The sequence below is a fragment of the Anomaloglossus baeobatrachus genome, unplaced genomic scaffold (assembly GCF_048569485.1).
Source record: "Anomaloglossus baeobatrachus isolate aAnoBae1 unplaced genomic scaffold, aAnoBae1.hap1 Scaffold_3362, whole genome shotgun sequence".
Classification (NCBI taxonomy): Eukaryota; Metazoa; Chordata; class Amphibia; order Anura; family Aromobatidae; genus Anomaloglossus; species Anomaloglossus baeobatrachus.
The window spans coordinates 1-14,534 of NW_027442738.1; the positions used below are offsets into that span (position 1 = coordinate 1).

At 46.5% G+C, this 14,534-nt stretch overlaps 9 non-coding genes across 9 annotated transcripts; all 9 read left to right on the forward strand.

Moving 5' to 3' along the window:
* The first annotated feature begins 349 nt into the window (after nucleotides 1-349).
* LOC142271329 (U2 spliceosomal RNA) lies at nucleotides 350-540 on the forward strand. The gene has a single exon (XR_012736396.1). It is a non-coding gene; the product is annotated as a U2 spliceosomal RNA (small nuclear RNA).
* A 1,387-nt stretch (nucleotides 541-1,927) lies between these two features.
* Nucleotides 1,928-2,118, forward strand: LOC142271344 (U2 spliceosomal RNA). Its single transcript, XR_012736409.1, has one exon. It is a non-coding gene; the product is annotated as a U2 spliceosomal RNA (small nuclear RNA).
* A 1,387-nt stretch (nucleotides 2,119-3,505) lies between these two features.
* On the forward strand, nucleotides 3,506-3,696 carry LOC142271356 (U2 spliceosomal RNA). Its single transcript, XR_012736420.1, has one exon. It is a non-coding gene; the product is annotated as a U2 spliceosomal RNA (small nuclear RNA).
* A 1,387-nt stretch (nucleotides 3,697-5,083) lies between these two features.
* LOC142271369 (U2 spliceosomal RNA) lies at nucleotides 5,084-5,274 on the forward strand. Its single transcript, XR_012736431.1, has one exon. It is a non-coding gene; the product is annotated as a U2 spliceosomal RNA (small nuclear RNA).
* Nucleotides 5,275-6,661: 1,387 nt separating this feature from the next.
* On the forward strand, nucleotides 6,662-6,852 carry LOC142271381 (U2 spliceosomal RNA). Its single transcript, XR_012736442.1, has one exon. It is a non-coding gene; the product is annotated as a U2 spliceosomal RNA (small nuclear RNA).
* A 1,387-nt stretch (nucleotides 6,853-8,239) lies between these two features.
* Nucleotides 8,240-8,430, forward strand: LOC142271333 (U2 spliceosomal RNA). Its single transcript, XR_012736399.1, has one exon. It is a non-coding gene; the product is annotated as a U2 spliceosomal RNA (small nuclear RNA).
* A 1,387-nt stretch (nucleotides 8,431-9,817) lies between these two features.
* On the forward strand, nucleotides 9,818-10,008 carry LOC142271334 (U2 spliceosomal RNA). Its single transcript, XR_012736400.1, has one exon. It is a non-coding gene; the product is annotated as a U2 spliceosomal RNA (small nuclear RNA).
* A 1,387-nt stretch (nucleotides 10,009-11,395) lies between these two features.
* Nucleotides 11,396-11,586, forward strand: LOC142271335 (U2 spliceosomal RNA). The gene has a single exon (XR_012736401.1). It is a non-coding gene; the product is annotated as a U2 spliceosomal RNA (small nuclear RNA).
* A 1,387-nt stretch (nucleotides 11,587-12,973) lies between these two features.
* LOC142271336 (U2 spliceosomal RNA) lies at nucleotides 12,974-13,164 on the forward strand. Its single transcript, XR_012736402.1, has one exon. It is a non-coding gene; the product is annotated as a U2 spliceosomal RNA (small nuclear RNA).
* Nucleotides 13,165-14,534: the final 1,370 nt, after the last annotated feature.

The following is a 14,534-nucleotide window of genomic DNA, read 5'->3' on the forward strand; positions in this document are numbered from 1 at the left end:
GGGATGATGAAAGGGCTTTCTACGGGTAAGGATGGCAAAGGGTGGCAGTGACGGAAAGTCAGGCAACCTGTCCTGTCCGTCTTTTTGTATCGTGAATTGGAAAGACTGCAAGGGGGAGGGGAGTTGCTTGCGCCCTAAAGGAGGAGTTATTCAGATTCATTGCAGTGGGCGGCGGCTGCAAAACGCACCATTCTTCTTGTTTTGGCTCTGCAAAGCAGCCTTTTCAAGGGTTGGCTTGGGTGACAAAATGTCTTGTGTAGGCGTGGGTTTGTCTCCCTCTCGCTCTCTCTCCCTAAGATGTGTCCGGCATAGGCCAGGGTGCCACTCGAGGCCCAAACCAATTCTGGTTATCGCTTCTCGGCCTTTTGGCTAAGATCAAGTGTAGTATCTGTTCTTATCAGTTTAATATCTGATACGTCCCCTATCTGGGGACCATATATTAAATGGATTTTTAGAACAGGGAGATGGAAAAAGAGCTTGCTCTGTCCACTCCACGCATTGACCTGGTATTGCAGTACCTCCAGGAACGGTGCACCCCTTCTTAACCCAGTTTCCAAAAGCAGAACTCAATTCACCTGATTCATATTAGCCCGATTTAATGAATTGGAAGAAAGCATACGTCTTCATATGCACCTCAATTTGGCCCATTCACTTTTCACACTTCCTCCTTTTGTTTTTTATCTTTCACACTTTTGACTTTCTTTATTCATCCAAATAGCAAACTCATCACCACTCAACCTGACCAACTCGGCTATGTCCCCGTGCTGCAGTTCTCTGTCTTATCTAGATCATTTGCAATTGAATGGAATAGATCCCTTTTGGACAAAGTGGATTCACCTGCTGCTGCAGTGACCACAGGTGTGATAACATCTAGAATTGGCATCTGGTGCGATCTCTCCGCTTCCACTCCAAAGAAAGTTACCTGTTTATTCCTATCATGCATTGGTTTTTGGGGTTTTCTTTGAGTAATGATGATCTCTTTAGTAGTCTGTTGGCGCCCTCTCCTGGAGGAATAGTTTGCTTGCTCTTGGACATTCTAAAAGAGAGGTCATGATAGACATTGAGCTTCTGAGCTCAATTGGGGACAGTCATGGGTGATGAATGTTTGCAACCTACTGCGAAGCCTCATACCGCAATATAAGGAACGTCAAATACTAAGAAAGGGCGGCCTATGAAAGAATTACTACTTTCAATAAGTACACTTAAACGGCTAATTGGGAATAGAAAAACTGTAAAAAGCCCTCTGAGAAAGCCCCCCTCTAACCTTTGATAGTAAGCTTTTCTGTAGTCTGCCTGTTGATGTATTTTCCGTTTGAACTGTGCACAACATGAAGAGACGGAACACTGGCGGCTTGTCACAATGCCCCCCGATGACATCACAATAGCGCTGCTGCCTAGAAAACAAGCTGCGCAGAAGAAGTTGTTCTTTGGGTGGGAGGGTGGGCTAGTGGAAGGAGGGGGCAATCTCTTTTTTTCCCGGGTGGTAGGGGGATGACAGGAGAAGGGAAGCGGGTGGTGAGAAAGGTACAGAGGGCAGGGTTTGGGGGCTGGGAAGGAAAGGGAAAAGATTAGGGTTTGGGGATGATGAAAGGGCTTTCTACGGGTAAGGATGGCAAAGGGTGGCAGTGACGGAAAGTCAGGCAACCTGTCCTGTCCGTCTTTTTGTATCGTGAATTGGAAAGACTGCAAGGGGGAGGGGAGTTGCTTGCGCCCTAAAGGAGGAGTTATTCAGATTCATTGCAGTGGGCGGCGGCTGCAAAACGCACCATTCTTCTTGTTTTGGCTCTGCAAAGCAGCCTTTTCAAGGGTTGGCTTGGGTGACAAAATGTCTTGTGTAGGCGTGGGTTTGTCTCCCTCTCGCTCTCTCTCCCTAAGATGTGTCCGGCATAGGCCAGGGTGCCACTCGAGGCCCAAACCAATTCTGGTTATCGCTTCTCGGCCTTTTGGCTAAGATCAAGTGTAGTATCTGTTCTTATCAGTTTAATATCTGATACGTCCCCTATCTGGGGACCATATATTAAATGGATTTTTAGAACAGGGAGATGGAAAAAGAGCTTGCTCTGTCCACTCCACGCATTGACCTGGTATTGCAGTACCTCCAGGAACGGTGCACCCCTTCTTAACCCAGTTTCCAAAAGCAGAACTCAATTCACCTGATTCATATTAGCCCGATTTAATGAATTGGAAGAAAGCATACGTCTTCATATGCACCTCAATTTGGCCCATTCACTTTTCACACTTCCTCCTTTTGTTTTTTATCTTTCACACTTTTGACTTTCTTTATTCATCCAAATAGCAAACTCATCACCACTCAACCTGACCAACTCGGCTATGTCCCCGTGCTGCAGTTCTCTGTCTTATCTAGATCATTTGCAATTGAATGGAATAGATCCCTTTTGGACAAAGTGGATTCACCTGCTGCTGCAGTGACCACAGGTGTGATAACATCTAGAATTGGCATCTGGTGCGATCTCTCCGCTTCCACTCCAAAGAAAGTTACCTGTTTATTCCTATCATGCATTGGTTTTTGGGGTTTTCTTTGAGTAATGATGATCTCTTTAGTAGTCTGTTGGCGCCCTCTCCTGGAGGAATAGTTTGCTTGCTCTTGGACATTCTAAAAGAGAGGTCATGATAGACATTGAGCTTCTGAGCTCAATTGGGGACAGTCATGGGTGATGAATGTTTGCAACCTACTGCGAAGCCTCATACCGCAATATAAGGAACGTCAAATACTAAGAAAGGGCGGCCTATGAAAGAATTACTACTTTCAATAAGTACACTTAAACGGCTAATTGGGAATAGAAAAACTGTAAAAAGCCCTCTGAGAAAGCCCCCCTCTAACCTTTGATAGTAAGCTTTTCTGTAGTCTGCCTGTTGATGTATTTTCCGTTTGAACTGTGCACAACATGAAGAGACGGAACACTGGCGGCTTGTCACAATGCCCCCCGATGACATCACAATAGCGCTGCTGCCTAGAAAACAAGCTGCGCAGAAGAAGTTGTTCTTTGGGTGGGAGGGTGGGCTAGTGGAAGGAGGGGGCAATCTCTTTTTTTCCCGGGTGGTAGGGGGATGACAGGAGAAGGGAAGCGGGTGGTGAGAAAGGTACAGAGGGCAGGGTTTGGGGGCTGGGAAGGAAAGGGAAAAGATTAGGGTTTGGGGATGATGAAAGGGCTTTCTACGGGTAAGGATGGCAAAGGGTGGCAGTGACGGAAAGTCAGGCAACCTGTCCTGTCCGTCTTTTTGTATCGTGAATTGGAAAGACTGCAAGGGGGAGGGGAGTTGCTTGCGCCCTAAAGGAGGAGTTATTCAGATTCATTGCAGTGGGCGGCGGCTGCAAAACGCACCATTCTTCTTGTTTTGGCTCTGCAAAGCAGCCTTTTCAAGGGTTGGCTTGGGTGACAAAATGTCTTGTGTAGGCGTGGGTTTGTCTCCCTCTCGCTCTCTCTCCCTAAGATGTGTCCGGCATAGGCCAGGGTGCCACTCGAGGCCCAAACCAATTCTGGTTATCGCTTCTCGGCCTTTTGGCTAAGATCAAGTGTAGTATCTGTTCTTATCAGTTTAATATCTGATACGTCCCCTATCTGGGGACCATATATTAAATGGATTTTTAGAACAGGGAGATGGAAAAAGAGCTTGCTCTGTCCACTCCACGCATTGACCTGGTATTGCAGTACCTCCAGGAACGGTGCACCCCTTCTTAACCCAGTTTCCAAAAGCAGAACTCAATTCACCTGATTCATATTAGCCCGATTTAATGAATTGGAAGAAAGCATACGTCTTCATATGCACCTCAATTTGGCCCATTCACTTTTCACACTTCCTCCTTTTGTTTTTTATCTTTCACACTTTTGACTTTCTTTATTCATCCAAATAGCAAACTCATCACCACTCAACCTGACCAACTCGGCTATGTCCCCGTGCTGCAGTTCTCTGTCTTATCTAGATCATTTGCAATTGAATGGAATAGATCCCTTTTGGACAAAGTGGATTCACCTGCTGCTGCAGTGACCACAGGTGTGATAACATCTAGAATTGGCATCTGGTGCGATCTCTCCGCTTCCACTCCAAAGAAAGTTACCTGTTTATTCCTATCATGCATTGGTTTTTGGGGTTTTCTTTGAGTAATGATGATCTCTTTAGTAGTCTGTTGGCGCCCTCTCCTGGAGGAATAGTTTGCTTGCTCTTGGACATTCTAAAAGAGAGGTCATGATAGACATTGAGCTTCTGAGCTCAATTGGGGACAGTCATGGGTGATGAATGTTTGCAACCTACTGCGAAGCCTCATACCGCAATATAAGGAACGTCAAATACTAAGAAAGGGCGGCCTATGAAAGAATTACTACTTTCAATAAGTACACTTAAACGGCTAATTGGGAATAGAAAAACTGTAAAAAGCCCTCTGAGAAAGCCCCCCTCTAACCTTTGATAGTAAGCTTTTCTGTAGTCTGCCTGTTGATGTATTTTCCGTTTGAACTGTGCACAACATGAAGAGACGGAACACTGGCGGCTTGTCACAATGCCCCCCGATGACATCACAATAGCGCTGCTGCCTAGAAAACAAGCTGCGCAGAAGAAGTTGTTCTTTGGGTGGGAGGGTGGGCTAGTGGAAGGAGGGGGCAATCTCTTTTTTTCCCGGGTGGTAGGGGGATGACAGGAGAAGGGAAGCGGGTGGTGAGAAAGGTACAGAGGGCAGGGTTTGGGGGCTGGGAAGGAAAGGGAAAAGATTAGGGTTTGGGGATGATGAAAGGGCTTTCTACGGGTAAGGATGGCAAAGGGTGGCAGTGACGGAAAGTCAGGCAACCTGTCCTGTCCGTCTTTTTGTATCGTGAATTGGAAAGACTGCAAGGGGGAGGGGAGTTGCTTGCGCCCTAAAGGAGGAGTTATTCAGATTCATTGCAGTGGGCGGCGGCTGCAAAACGCACCATTCTTCTTGTTTTGGCTCTGCAAAGCAGCCTTTTCAAGGGTTGGCTTGGGTGACAAAATGTCTTGTGTAGGCGTGGGTTTGTCTCCCTCTCGCTCTCTCTCCCTAAGATGTGTCCGGCATAGGCCAGGGTGCCACTCGAGGCCCAAACCAATTCTGGTTATCGCTTCTCGGCCTTTTGGCTAAGATCAAGTGTAGTATCTGTTCTTATCAGTTTAATATCTGATACGTCCCCTATCTGGGGACCATATATTAAATGGATTTTTAGAACAGGGAGATGGAAAAAGAGCTTGCTCTGTCCACTCCACGCATTGACCTGGTATTGCAGTACCTCCAGGAACGGTGCACCCCTTCTTAACCCAGTTTCCAAAAGCAGAACTCAATTCACCTGATTCATATTAGCCCGATTTAATGAATTGGAAGAAAGCATACGTCTTCATATGCACCTCAATTTGGCCCATTCACTTTTCACACTTCCTCCTTTTGTTTTTTATCTTTCACACTTTTGACTTTCTTTATTCATCCAAATAGCAAACTCATCACCACTCAACCTGACCAACTCGGCTATGTCCCCGTGCTGCAGTTCTCTGTCTTATCTAGATCATTTGCAATTGAATGGAATAGATCCCTTTTGGACAAAGTGGATTCACCTGCTGCTGCAGTGACCACAGGTGTGATAACATCTAGAATTGGCATCTGGTGCGATCTCTCCGCTTCCACTCCAAAGAAAGTTACCTGTTTATTCCTATCATGCATTGGTTTTTGGGGTTTTCTTTGAGTAATGATGATCTCTTTAGTAGTCTGTTGGCGCCCTCTCCTGGAGGAATAGTTTGCTTGCTCTTGGACATTCTAAAAGAGAGGTCATGATAGACATTGAGCTTCTGAGCTCAATTGGGGACAGTCATGGGTGATGAATGTTTGCAACCTACTGCGAAGCCTCATACCGCAATATAAGGAACGTCAAATACTAAGAAAGGGCGGCCTATGAAAGAATTACTACTTTCAATAAGTACACTTAAACGGCTAATTGGGAATAGAAAAACTGTAAAAAGCCCTCTGAGAAAGCCCCCCTCTAACCTTTGATAGTAAGCTTTTCTGTAGTCTGCCTGTTGATGTATTTTCCGTTTGAACTGTGCACAACATGAAGAGACGGAACACTGGCGGCTTGTCACAATGCCCCCCGATGACATCACAATAGCGCTGCTGCCTAGAAAACAAGCTGCGCAGAAGAAGTTGTTCTTTGGGTGGGAGGGTGGGCTAGTGGAAGGAGGGGGCAATCTCTTTTTTTCCCGGGTGGTAGGGGGATGACAGGAGAAGGGAAGCGGGTGGTGAGAAAGGTACAGAGGGCAGGGTTTGGGGGCTGGGAAGGAAAGGGAAAAGATTAGGGTTTGGGGATGATGAAAGGGCTTTCTACGGGTAAGGATGGCAAAGGGTGGCAGTGACGGAAAGTCAGGCAACCTGTCCTGTCCGTCTTTTTGTATCGTGAATTGGAAAGACTGCAAGGGGGAGGGGAGTTGCTTGCGCCCTAAAGGAGGAGTTATTCAGATTCATTGCAGTGGGCGGCGGCTGCAAAACGCACCATTCTTCTTGTTTTGGCTCTGCAAAGCAGCCTTTTCAAGGGTTGGCTTGGGTGACAAAATGTCTTGTGTAGGCGTGGGTTTGTCTCCCTCTCGCTCTCTCTCCCTAAGATGTGTCCGGCATAGGCCAGGGTGCCACTCGAGGCCCAAACCAATTCTGGTTATCGCTTCTCGGCCTTTTGGCTAAGATCAAGTGTAGTATCTGTTCTTATCAGTTTAATATCTGATACGTCCCCTATCTGGGGACCATATATTAAATGGATTTTTAGAACAGGGAGATGGAAAAAGAGCTTGCTCTGTCCACTCCACGCATTGACCTGGTATTGCAGTACCTCCAGGAACGGTGCACCCCTTCTTAACCCAGTTTCCAAAAGCAGAACTCAATTCACCTGATTCATATTAGCCCGATTTAATGAATTGGAAGAAAGCATACGTCTTCATATGCACCTCAATTTGGCCCATTCACTTTTCACACTTCCTCCTTTTGTTTTTTATCTTTCACACTTTTGACTTTCTTTATTCATCCAAATAGCAAACTCATCACCACTCAACCTGACCAACTCGGCTATGTCCCCGTGCTGCAGTTCTCTGTCTTATCTAGATCATTTGCAATTGAATGGAATAGATCCCTTTTGGACAAAGTGGATTCACCTGCTGCTGCAGTGACCACAGGTGTGATAACATCTAGAATTGGCATCTGGTGCGATCTCTCCGCTTCCACTCCAAAGAAAGTTACCTGTTTATTCCTATCATGCATTGGTTTTTGGGGTTTTCTTTGAGTAATGATGATCTCTTTAGTAGTCTGTTGGCGCCCTCTCCTGGAGGAATAGTTTGCTTGCTCTTGGACATTCTAAAAGAGAGGTCATGATAGACATTGAGCTTCTGAGCTCAATTGGGGACAGTCATGGGTGATGAATGTTTGCAACCTACTGCGAAGCCTCATACCGCAATATAAGGAACGTCAAATACTAAGAAAGGGCGGCCTATGAAAGAATTACTACTTTCAATAAGTACACTTAAACGGCTAATTGGGAATAGAAAAACTGTAAAAAGCCCTCTGAGAAAGCCCCCCTCTAACCTTTGATAGTAAGCTTTTCTGTAGTCTGCCTGTTGATGTATTTTCCGTTTGAACTGTGCACAACATGAAGAGACGGAACACTGGCGGCTTGTCACAATGCCCCCCGATGACATCACAATAGCGCTGCTGCCTAGAAAACAAGCTGCGCAGAAGAAGTTGTTCTTTGGGTGGGAGGATGGGCTAGTGGAAGGAGGGGGCAATCTCTTTTTTTCCCGGGTGGTAGGGGGATGACAGGAGAAGGGAAGCGGGTGGTGAGAAAGGTACAGAGGGCAGGGTTTGGGGGCTGGGAAGGAAAGGGAAAAGATTAGGGTTTGGGGATGATGAAAGGGCTTTCTACGGGTAAGGATGGCAAAGGGTGGCAGTGACGGAAAGTCAGGCAACCTGTCCTGTCCGTCTTTTTGTATCGTGAATTGGAAAGACTGCAAGGGGGAGGGGAGTTGCTTGCGCCCTAAAGGAGGAGTTATTCAGATTCATTGCAGTGGGCGGCGGCTGCAAAACGCACCATTCTTCTTGTTTTGGCTCTGCAAAGCAGCCTTTTCAAGGGTTGGCTTGGGTGACAAAATGTCTTGTGTAGGCGTGGGTTTGTCTCCCTCTCGCTCTCTCTCCCTAAGATGTGTCCGGCATAGGCCAGGGTGCCACTCGAGGCCCAAACCAATTCTGGTTATCGCTTCTCGGCCTTTTGGCTAAGATCAAGTGTAGTATCTGTTCTTATCAGTTTAATATCTGATACGTCCCCTATCTGGGGACCATATATTAAATGGATTTTTAGAACAGGGAGATGGAAAAAGAGCTTGCTCTGTCCACTCCACGCATTGACCTGGTATTGCAGTACCTCCAGGAACGGTGCACCCCTTCTTAACCCAGTTTCCAAAAGCAGAACTCAATTCACCTGATTCATATTAGCCCGATTTAATGAATTGGAAGAAAGCATACGTCTTCATATGCACCTCAATTTGGCCCATTCACTTTTCACACTTCCTCCTTTTGTTTTTTATCTTTCACACTTTTGACTTTCTTTATTCATCCAAATAGCAAACTCATCACCACTCAACCTGACCAACTCGGCTATGTCCCCGTGCTGCAGTTCTCTGTCTTATCTAGATCATTTGCAATTGAATGGAATAGATCCCTTTTGGACAAAGTGGATTCACCTGCTGCTGCAGTGACCACAGGTGTGATAACATCTAGAATTGGCATCTGGTGCGATCTCTCCGCTTCCACTCCAAAGAAAGTTACCTGTTTATTCCTATCATGCATTGGTTTTTGGGGTTTTCTTTGAGTAATGATGATCTCTTTAGTAGTCTGTTGGCGCCCTCTCCTGGAGGAATAGTTTGCTTGCTCTTGGACATTCTAAAAGAGAGGTCATGATAGACATTGAGCTTCTGAGCTCAATTGGGGACAGTCATGGGTGATGAATGTTTGCAACCTACTGCGAAGCCTCATACCGCAATATAAGGAACGTCAAATACTAAGAAAGGGCGGCCTATGAAAGAATTACTACTTTCAATAAGTACACTTAAACGGCTAATTGGGAATAGAAAAACTGTAAAAAGCCCTCTGAGAAAGCCCCCCTCTAACCTTTGATAGTAAGCTTTTCTGTAGTCTGCCTGTTGATGTATTTTCCGTTTGAACTGTGCACAACATGAAGAGACGGAACACTGGCGGCTTGTCACAATGCCCCCCGATGACATCACAATAGCGCTGCTGCCTAGAAAACAAGCTGCGCAGAAGAAGTTGTTCTTTGGGTGGGAGGGTGGGCTAGTGGAAGGAGGGGGCAATCTCTTTTTTTCCCGGGTGGTAGGGGGATGACAGGAGAAGGGAAGCGGGTGGTGAGAAAGGTACAGAGGGCAGGGTTTGGGGGCTGGGAAGGAAAGGGAAAAGATTAGGGTTTGGGGATGATGAAAGGGCTTTCTACGGGTAAGGATGGCAAAGGGTGGCAGTGACGGAAAGTCAGGCAACCTGTCCTGTCCGTCTTTTTGTATCGTGAATTGGAAAGACTGCAAGGGGGAGGGGAGTTGCTTGCGCCCTAAAGGAGGAGTTATTCAGATTCATTGCAGTGGGCGGCGGCTGCAAAACGCACCATTCTTCTTGTTTTGGCTCTGCAAAGCAGCCTTTTCAAGGGTTGGCTTGGGTGACAAAATGTCTTGTGTAGGCGTGGGTTTGTCTCCCTCTCGCTCTCTCTCCCTAAGATGTGTCCGGCATAGGCCAGGGTGCCACTCGAGGCCCAAACCAATTCTGGTTATCGCTTCTCGGCCTTTTGGCTAAGATCAAGTGTAGTATCTGTTCTTATCAGTTTAATATCTGATACGTCCCCTATCTGGGGACCATATATTAAATGGATTTTTAGAACAGGGAGATGGAAAAAGAGCTTGCTCTGTCCACTCCACGCATTGACCTGGTATTGCAGTACCTCCAGGAACGGTGCACCCCTTCTTAACCCAGTTTCCAAAAGCAGAACTCAATTCACCTGATTCATATTAGCCCGATTTAATGAATTGGAAGAAAGCATACGTCTTCATATGCACCTCAATTTGGCCCATTCACTTTTCACACTTCCTCCTTTTGTTTTTTATCTTTCACACTTTTGACTTTCTTTATTCATCCAAATAGCAAACTCATCACCACTCAACCTGACCAACTCGGCTATGTCCCCGTGCTGCAGTTCTCTGTCTTATCTAGATCATTTGCAATTGAATGGAATAGATCCCTTTTGGACAAAGTGGATTCACCTGCTGCTGCAGTGACCACAGGTGTGATAACATCTAGAATTGGCATCTGGTGCGATCTCTCCGCTTCCACTCCAAAGAAAGTTACCTGTTTATTCCTATCATGCATTGGTTTTTGGGGTTTTCTTTGAGTAATGATGATCTCTTTAGTAGTCTGTTGGCGCCCTCTCCTGGAGGAATAGTTTGCTTGCTCTTGGACATTCTAAAAGAGAGGTCATGATAGACATTGAGCTTCTGAGCTCAATTGGGGACAGTCATGGGTGATGAATGTTTGCAACCTACTGCGAAGCCTCATACCGCAATATAAGGAACGTCAAATACTAAGAAAGGGCGGCCTATGAAAGAATTACTACTTTCAATAAGTACACTTAAACGGCTAATTGGGAATAGAAAAACTGTAAAAAGCCCTCTGAGAAAGCCCCCCTCTAACCTTTGATAGTAAGCTTTTCTGTAGTCTGCCTGTTGATGTATTTTCCGTTTGAACTGTGCACAACATGAAGAGACGGAACACTGGCGGCTTGTCACAATGCCCCCCGATGACATCACAATAGCGCTGCTGCCTAGAAAACAAGCTGCGCAGAAGAAGTTGTTCTTTGGGTGGGAGGGTGGGCTAGTGGAAGGAGGGGGCAATCTCTTTTTTTCCCGGGTGGTAGGGGGATGACAGGAGAAGGGAAGCGGGTGGTGAGAAAGGTACAGAGGGCAGGGTTTGGGGGCTGGGAAGGAAAGGGAAAAGATTAGGGTTTGGGGATGATGAAAGGGCTTTCTACGGGTAAGGATGGCAAAGGGTGGCAGTGACGGAAAGTCAGGCAACCTGTCCTGTCCGTCTTTTTGTATCGTGAATTGGAAAGACTGCAAGGGGGAGGGGAGTTGCTTGCGCCCTAAAGGAGGAGTTATTCAGATTCATTGCAGTGGGCGGCGGCTGCAAAACGCACCATTCTTCTTGTTTTGGCTCTGCAAAGCAGCCTTTTCAAGGGTTGGCTTGGGTGACAAAATGTCTTGTGTAGGCGTGGGTTTGTCTCCCTCTCGCTCTCTCTCCCTAAGATGTGTCCGGCATAGGCCAGGGTGCCACTCGAGGCCCAAACCAATTCTGGTTATCGCTTCTCGGCCTTTTGGCTAAGATCAAGTGTAGTATCTGTTCTTATCAGTTTAATATCTGATACGTCCCCTATCTGGGGACCATATATTAAATGGATTTTTAGAACAGGGAGATGGAAAAAGAGCTTGCTCTGTCCACTCCACGCATTGACCTGGTATTGCAGTACCTCCAGGAACGGTGCACCCCTTCTTAACCCAGTTTCCAAAAGCAGAACTCAATTCACCTGATTCATATTAGCCCGATTTAATGAATTGGAAGAAAGCATACGTCTTCATATGCACCTCAATTTGGCCCATTCACTTTTCACACTTCCTCCTTTTGTTTTTTATCTTTCACACTTTTGACTTTCTTTATTCATCCAAATAGCAAACTCATCACCACTCAACCTGACCAACTCGGCTATGTCCCCGTGCTGCAGTTCTCTGTCTTATCTAGATCATTTGCAATTGAATGGAATAGATCCCTTTTGGACAAAGTGGATTCACCTGCTGCTGCAGTGACCACAGGTGTGATAACATCTAGAATTGGCATCTGGTGCGATCTCTCCGCTTCCACTCCAAAGAAAGTTACCTGTTTATTCCTATCATGCATTGGTTTTTGGGGTTTTCTTTGAGTAATGATGATCTCTTTAGTAGTCTGTTGGCGCCCTCTCCTGGAGGAATAGTTTGCTTGCTCTTGGACATTCTAAAAGAGAGGTCATGATAGACATTGAGCTTCTGAGCTCAATTGGGGACAGTCATGGGTGATGAATGTTTGCAACCTACTGCGAAGCCTCATACCGCAATATAAGGAACGTCAAATACTAAGAAAGGGCGGCCTATGAAAGAATTACTACTTTCAATAAGTACACTTAAACGGCTAATTGGGAATAGAAAAACTGTAAAAAGCCCTCTGAGAAAGCCCCCCTCTAACCTTTGATAGTAAGCTTTTCTGTAGTCTGCCTGTTGATGTATTTTCCGTTTGAACTGTGCACAACATGAAGAGACGGAACACTGGCGGCTTGTCACAATGCCCCCCGATGACATCACAATAGCGCTGCTGCCTAGAAAACAAGCTGCGCAGAAGAAGTTGTTCTTTGGGTGGGAGGGTGGGCTAGTGGAAGGAGGGGGCAATCTCTTTTTTTCCCGGGTGGTAGGGGGATGACAGGAGAAGGGAAGCGGGTGGTGAGAAAGGTACAGAGGGCAGGGTTTGGGGGCTGGGAAGGAAAGGGAAAAGATTAGGGTTTGGGGATGATGAAAGGGCTTTCTACGGGTAAGGATGGCAAAGGGTGGCAGTGACGGAAAGTCAGGCAACCTGTCCTGTCCGTCTTTTTGTATCGTGAATTGGAAAGACTGCAAGGGGGAGGGGAGTTGCTTGCGCCCTAAAGGAGGAGTTATTCAGATTCATTGCAGTGGGCGGCGGCTGCAAAACGCACCATTCTTCTTGTTTTGGCTCTGCAAAGCAGCCTTTTCAAGGGTTGGCTTGGGTGACAAAATGTCTTGTGTAGGCGTGGGTTTGTCTCCCTCTCGCTCTCTCTCCCTAAGATGTGTCCGGCATAGGCCAGGGTGCCACTCGAGGCCCAAACCAATTCTGGTTATCGCTTCTCGGCCTTTTGGCTAAGATCAAGTGTAGTATCTGTTCTTATCAGTTTAATATCTGATACGTCCCCTATCTGGGGACCATATATTAAATGGATTTTTAGAACAGGGAGATGGAAAAAGAGCTTGCTCTGTCCACTCCACGCATTGACCTGGTATTGCAGTACCTCCAGGAACGGTGCACCCCTTCTTAACCCAGTTTCCAAAAGCAGAACTCAATTCACCTGATTCATATTAGCCCGATTTAATGAATTGGAAGAAAGCATACGTCTTCATATGCACCTCAATTTGGCCCATTCACTTTTCACACTTCCTCCTTTTGTTTTTTATCTTTCACACTTTTGACTTTCTTTATTCATCCAAATAGCAAACTCATCACCACTCAACCTGACCAACTCGGCTATGTCCCCGTGCTGCAGTTCTCTGTCTTATCTAGATCATTTGCAATTGAATGGAATAGATCCCTTTTGGACAAAGTGGATTCACCTGCTGCTGCAGTGACCACAGGTGTGATAACATCTAGAATTGGCATCTGGTGCGATCTCTCCGCTTCCACTCCAAAGAAAGTTACCTGTTTATTCCTATCATGCATTGGTTTTTGGGGTTTTCTTTGAGTAATGATGATCTCTTTAGTAGTCTGTTGGCGCCCTCTCCTGGAGGAATAGTTTGCTTGCTCTTGGACATTCTAAAAGAGAGGTCATGATAGACATTGAGCTTCTGAGCTCAATTGGGGACAGTCATGGGTGATGAATGTTTGCAACCTACTGCGAAGCCTCATACCGCAATATAAGGAACGTCAAATACTAAGAAAGGGCGGCCTATGAAAGAATTACTACTTTCAATAAGTACACTTAAACGGCTAATTGGGAATAGAAAAACTGTAAAAAGCCCTCTGAGAAAGCCCCCCTCTAACCTTTGATAGTAAGCTTTTCTGTAGTCTGCCTGTTGATGTATTTTCCGTTTGAACTGTGCACAACATGAAGAGACGGAACACTGGCGGCTTGTCACAATGCCCCCCGATGACATCACAATAGCGCTGCTGCCTAGAAAACAAGCTGCGCAGAAGAAGTTGTTCTTTGGGTGGGAGGGTGGGCTAGTGGAAGGAGGGGGCAATCTCTTTTTTTCCCGGGTGGTAGGGGGATGACAGGAGAAGGGAAGCGGGTGGTGAGAAAGGTACAGAGGGCAGGGTTTGGGGGCTGGGAAGGAAAGGGAAAAGATTAGGGTTTGGGGATGATGAAAGGGCTTTCTACGGGTAAGGATGGCAAAGGGTGGCAGTGACGGAAAGTCAGGCAACCTGTCCTGTCCGTCTTTTTGTATCGTGAATTGGAAAGACTGCAAGGGGGAGGGGAGTTGCTTGCGCCCTAAAGGAGGAGTTATTCAGATTCATTGCAGTGGGCGGCGGCTGCAAAACGCACCATTCTTCTTGTTTTGGCTCTGCAAAGCAGCCTTTTCAAGGGTTGGCTTGGGTGACAAAATGTCTTGTGTAGGCGTGGGTTTGTCTCCCTCTCGCTCTCTCTCCCTAAGATGTGTCCGGCATAGGCCAGGGTGCCACTCGAGGC